Source organism: Mus pahari, chromosome 11 (genome assembly GCF_900095145.1).
Source record: "Mus pahari chromosome 11, PAHARI_EIJ_v1.1, whole genome shotgun sequence".
Taxonomy (NCBI): domain Eukaryota; kingdom Metazoa; phylum Chordata; class Mammalia; order Rodentia; family Muridae; genus Mus; species Mus pahari.
In genome coordinates, this window is record NC_034600.1 from 28,166,627 (window position 1) to 28,172,369 (window position 5,743).

Genomic DNA, 5,743 nt, shown 5'->3' on the forward strand with positions numbered 1-5,743 from the left:
TTCGAAGTGATATTAGCCCTAAAAAGATGAGAAAAGAAATACGTGGTTTTCAAACACTAATAGATTCTGTAACAGAAGAAACCTTACAAATTTTCTTAAAATTAATTTTTATTGAAAAATTTTATGAGTGTTTTGACCATACATATGTATGTGCACCACGTGCATGCCTGGTAGCCCGTGAAGGTCAGTGTAACAGGCCCCAGACCTTAGTAGTCCCCTAGATCTTAGCACAACTGACTCCATGATAGAAATATATTCAGGCCATAGAACTCAGCACATAGACAACTTCATCTGCCATCCATCAAAGACCATAATTCACTCGTACTAACCGTGCTCTTTTTTGGCTTCTGTAGTTCCATTTCTGGCTAACTGTTCTTGTTAACTGAAGTATGTCAACTTAGGACATAGGTTTGTACTTAAAAAGTTCACCCTGAGAAAGGCTTGGTGGGATCCTGAACACGCACTTGGATAACCAAGACTTTCTGTTAGCTTAAACACGTGTCTGAGCCATCTTTTCTGGTGGATGCTCCACAAGTCAGAAGGTTGCTGGACTCTTGGAACAGTTTGTGAGATACCATGTGGTGTTGGGAATTGAACCCACGTTCTCTGTAAGAGCACCAAGTTCTTATAACTGCTGAGCCATCTCTCCAGCTCCAGGGGAATAGTACAATTTTTCTAACTGAAAGTTTCATTTTTCACTTTGCTCCTAAATGAGAAATTTGTTCAAACAGGAAGATATAAGGAATGTATTAAAATTCAACCAGAGGAAAATAGTGTAGACTTTTTCTTAAGGTTGTGTGCTTTTTGAATCAAAGTCCAGGGTCATTAATTGTGTCACAATGAGCAAATTACTCAGCTTATCTTTTTTTTTTTTTTTTTTGGTTTTTCAAGACAGGGCTTCTCTGTGTAGCCTTGGCTGTCCTGGAACTCACTCTGTAGACCAGGCTGGCCTCAAACTCAGAAATCCGCCTGCCTCTGCCTCCCAAGTGCTGGGATTAAAGGCGTGCGCCACCACACCCGGCTTACTCAGCTTATCTTTATGCCTCGGTTTCTCATTACGTAAATCGGGAATCCTGTTAGTATGCACTGGAGAGATGGTTGTGATCATAAGTTAATTTCCACAAAGAATAGCAGAGCATGGGGCAGCTCTTGGCAGACAGAAACACCGGTTGTCATTTTACCAGTTAGGAATTCTTCCCCAGGGAACCTGGTAGCCTCTATTCTGGGCCATGTTGTCATCAACAACCCTCGAAGCCCAGTGCATGGAAGGTTTCCTAACTTAGGATAGCTTAGGTCATCCAGACGTGTGGAAGTTAGCACTTCAGGTCTGGGCAGATAGAACGCCAGCCACGTGAAGGAAGGCAGGTTTAACTATGTGCAGGTGGTCACAGGGCCCTTTTATGGACGTAGAGGAGTTCTTTTGATTTCTATCTCAGTGAGCAGGCTTTTGGGAGCTAGGTGTTCCAGGCACAGGTTCCCACAGATTGATAAAATACTTGGAAGGCCAGCCACACTCTGGCTAGGTTTATAATAAGACCTACTTTACTGCAGCACCTGGAGGGGGAGGGGCATGCCAGAGCCAGAAAAGCAAAAGTAATTTTACAGAGTGGTGACAGGGATTATCCCGAGGACTCCTACTTGCAAAGAGATCTAGAAATGATAATCCAGTAATTATATAACTTTACCCACCCATGATTAGCTGTGGTTGGAACCCAGTTATATTCAAAATTCTTGCCTGGTTATTAATTCATTGTTAAATTCTACTAAAAATAGTAAATGTATATAATTCAAGATTTCTAGTAATAATTTATTGTAAATAAACATAACAGATGTAAGGTTGATTCTGTGTGCGACTGGAGGTAGAAAAAGTCCATATATATATATATATATATATATATATATATATAAAAGTGGGAGTTAAATAGATCTATATGAAAAAGCATTCTTTGAAGTTATCAATTAGTGAATCTTTAAAAGGTCAGTGTTGTGATTAGTAATATTTCCCAGGAATAGAAGGAGTAATTTTAAGTTTTTCTGAACGAGCTGAACCATAATGCCATTGCTATTAGATAAATTCCTCAGAATTTAAGGAAAAAAAAAACCCGTCTTAAAATAAAAAATTATTGCTGTGGATCTATATTTCTACTACAGCACATATTTTTTAAAGAAAAAAAAATCATCCTTTAAATGCCAGTGAACTTATTTTTCTCGATTGTACTTAGCAAAAGGCCCTGGATTCCATAAGGGATGAAGTGAGGGAAGGGGGAGGAGAGGATGGCGCAGGCTCTCTGGGGTCAGGTTAGTTTGTCACGTAGGAAAGGTCAGCGCAGGGCCGCGATGGCTCCTTATCTCAAGACATAAAGTCTGGGCTGTGGGGCTTGTGCACATTCTTTTCTCTGGCGCGCTCCTGGGTGGCAGTGGGGTCTGGTGGTGGTGGGGTGCGGTGGGGTGGGAAGCCGGCGTCCCCAGGTTTGCAGAGCATCTCCTTCCCCACGGGGAGGCCCGGAGGCCGCGCCCACCCGGGCGAAATTTCCAGAGGCCCACGGCGGGGATGCCGCGCAGGCGGGGATGCCGCGCAGGTCGACCTTAAAGGAGCCGGCTGGCTCAGCGCGAGGCCCCCGCGGCTTACTCGCTTCTATTCCCGGCTAAGCCAAGGTCACTCTTTAATACGGCCCGGCCGAGCGGGGCGTGCTGCGGGCGGCGGCGGGCGGGCGAGCGGGCAGGCAGCGCGCACCTGCGGGCGAGCGGGCGGCCGCGGCCCCGAGGCGGGGCGGCTCCCGGCGAGGAGGCGCCGCGGCGCACGAGGCCGGCCGGCCGGCGGGGCGGGGGGATTCGCGGTGGGCGCGCCGCGGCGCCAGTGCGTCACGCCGGCGGAGGGACGGTGGGCTGCGGACGAGCCGCGCGTGCCGGGGTCGGCGGCGACGGCGGCGGCGGGGAGCGGCCGCTCGGTCATTCGCGCTCCGCCTTCGGGCCCCCGCGGCGCGGCGGAGGTGAGTGCGCGGCGCGTGGCGGGCGAGGCCGAGCCGCGGGGCGGCCGCGGGCTTCCTCGGGTGGCGGCGACCCCAGGTGCGCCGGCCTCCATTTTGTGTGTGTGGGGGAAATGTCGCGCTCGCCCTCCCGGGGTCGCGGCGGGGACGGCGGCGACGCCCGAGCCGCCCCCTCCCGGGTCCCCACCTGGAGCCCCGGCGTCCTCGGGATAGCGGGACCCGCGCGGCGTGGGGGTGGGGCGCGGGCTCCGGCTCGGCCGCGCAGCGCCTCCCTCTCGGCTTGCTCGCCGGCCCCGGGCTAGGTATTGTATGGATGGAGGCTTCGCTCCTCTAGAATTCGGGTCACTGCCGTTCTGTCCCAGGGTTCTCAGCCGTCCATCACGCAGAGCTTGGAGAGAGAGGCCTGTGCCACCGGAGATGGGAGGATGGAGCGAGTCCGGGGTGGCTCGTGGCTCCCGGGGTCTGGATCGCGTTTTACTACGATTATTGTGCATGGGAAAGAATGTCGGAATACATGAATCCCTTCTGGGAATTTACGCGGGTATCTTGTCAAAAGTGGATTCTAACGTAACCACCTGATGCAGGTCTCCCTTTCCCCTTCAGTCGGCCCTTTTAAAACCCAAATTAAAACGCTGTTACGAGGATTTTGTAGGGGGTTGGGAGGGAATTGGAAGACACGCAGCTAAAAGATCACCCAGAGGAAGAGTTTAAATGTAAGTCTCTCAGAACTGTTAATGGCCCATTCCAAGATTCTTGAGCATATAGTAATTCTTGTTAAAATTTGTTTTGTAAATGGGCTCCATGCCTTGGGTATTTTATTATTGCATCACAACAGGGGTTAACATCTGGATCGCTGGTTGTTGCATAATGCACACATGTGAGCCCTGGAGGGAAATCTTCTAATGGCTCTGGATTTGTTGTGCTTTAAAATTTATTTATTTATTTATTTTAATAAAAGCACATTGTAGGGCGTATAGGTAATCTGCTCAAACCATGTCTTGTTCTATGAAGTAATTGCAAGGATTATTAATAGTTAATATGAAATAGATTTGGCTCAAGTATTTACTTACTTACTTGTAATCGTTGCATCTTTAGAATAGAGGACATGGTGAAAGGTACCTGAGGGGAATTCACTAGTATAAAACTTCAGTACAAATGATGGTAAACGGGGCAGTCATGCATAGAAATCGAGGGTCATAGTGGATTCATCTTTAAAGTCTGTGAGGAGGATCAGACGGGGGAACCCTCCGTGAGCCACCTGCCACTCCAGTGATCATAAATTAAACCTGGACCTGTGTATTTTCTTGGTTCCAAGAGATTTGTTCCTAGTTATTTTAATACTTGAAGAAGAGTCCAAATAAGCTGTCAGTTGTTTCCATCCTTCAGTAGAGTGAGTCCAGTGAAGGACTTGACACTCACTTGAAAGGGGAAAAAACAATTTAATGACTGAATGAATACTTTTGAAAGTAAAAATTCCCCATTACCCATGTGAATAAATGAAACTTTTAAAAATTAGCTAATTGTCTACGAACAAATGGTATCATTTTATGTGCCATCCCTGTAGAAGTCCATGCTTCCTGTTAGTGATGCTTGTTCCACACTCAGTATTACAGAGAGGAAAGGCTCCTCAGATACTTAAGTCTTAGTCTCTGTTTAGGGGATTCAAGCAATCAAAGACTGTCAGCCAGGGGACTACAGGTGACCAGTTTGGACCTATTAAAGGGGGATGAGATGTCTCCTCTCATCTTAAACTTGAAATCAGATTTGTATTTTTACATTGAGCTTGTTAATCTGTGGGGTGGCATAGTTCTTAAACTCGGGACAGTTGTGTTTAATTGAGGAATCTGAAAGTGATGGAGTGTGCTTTTTTTATCATGAAGGTTCCTTAAGATTTTCAGTGATATGTTGTCAGTGACAGAGAAATCAAAATGGGATGTTTCTCCTTAAGCTTTCAAGCCTGTGTGTGTGTACTGTCAAGTCAACTGCCTAAAAAAATCAATATTTATCTTTAAAAGGGGTTTACAGTGTAAGGGAACCAAGTATTCAGTCAGGTTGAAAAGTGTCTGTCAAGGACAGTGTGGTAAAAAGATTGTTGGGAAGGTAAGTGGTTCAGTGGATGTTCCTGCTCCCTCACAGTTCTGAGAGAGAGAGAGAGGTGGGGTTTGGGGGGCAGGTTGAGAGAGAGAGAGAGAGATTGATTATTTTGTTCAAGACTCTGATCGGATCACACACCATTAGGCTCAACTACCCTGTTTCTTTAATACTGAAGTTTAAGTTCTAAATTTGATGTGCCTGATATAAAAAGGTATTTTGTCTTTCTGCTGCTGGCAGAATTACAAGTGATGGCATACCTGACGGAGACTTGGAGAGTTGCCATCAGTGACATGAGGGTAATCCCGAGGAACCTTAGTCTCCACGTGCACCTCCCGTAGTACATGTGGATGAGGAACACTAACACAGTAATTTCCTTTTGTTTTCCACAAATGATTTGCTTTTATTTTTTATTTCATGTGCATTGCTACACATGTCTGTGTGAGGTGTCAGATCCCTGAGAACTGGAGTTTTAGAAAGTGGTGAGCTACCATGTGGGTGCTGGAAGAGGAGTCAGTGCTCTTACCCGCTGAGCCATCTCTTTAGCCTCTTACTTTCTTATTTTAAAATTGTGTTTTATCTGTCCTGGGTCAACCGAAGCTTTTCATTTTCCTGAAGGAAGGGATAAACAGCACACGTTAATAGATTTCTGATTAAAAAAAAAA

At 46.7% G+C, this 5,743-nt stretch overlaps 1 protein-coding gene across 2 annotated transcripts in view; it reads left to right on the forward strand.

Annotated features, from left to right (window-relative positions):
* Window positions 1-2,593: 2,593 nt before the first annotated feature.
* The window catches only part of Fam169a (family with sequence similarity 169 member A), a 54,912-nt gene continuing 51,762 nt past the window's right edge, over window positions 2,594-5,743 (forward strand). The window contains exon 1 of one of the 2 annotated variants that reach the window (XM_029544115.1): window positions 2,594-2,655. The gene's annotated coding sequence lies outside the window, so the exon portion shown is untranslated. Of the gene's footprint in view, window positions 2,656-2,906; window positions 2,991-5,743 lie in introns of those variants that run through there. The other variant, XM_021208398.1, reaches the window with a different exon arrangement.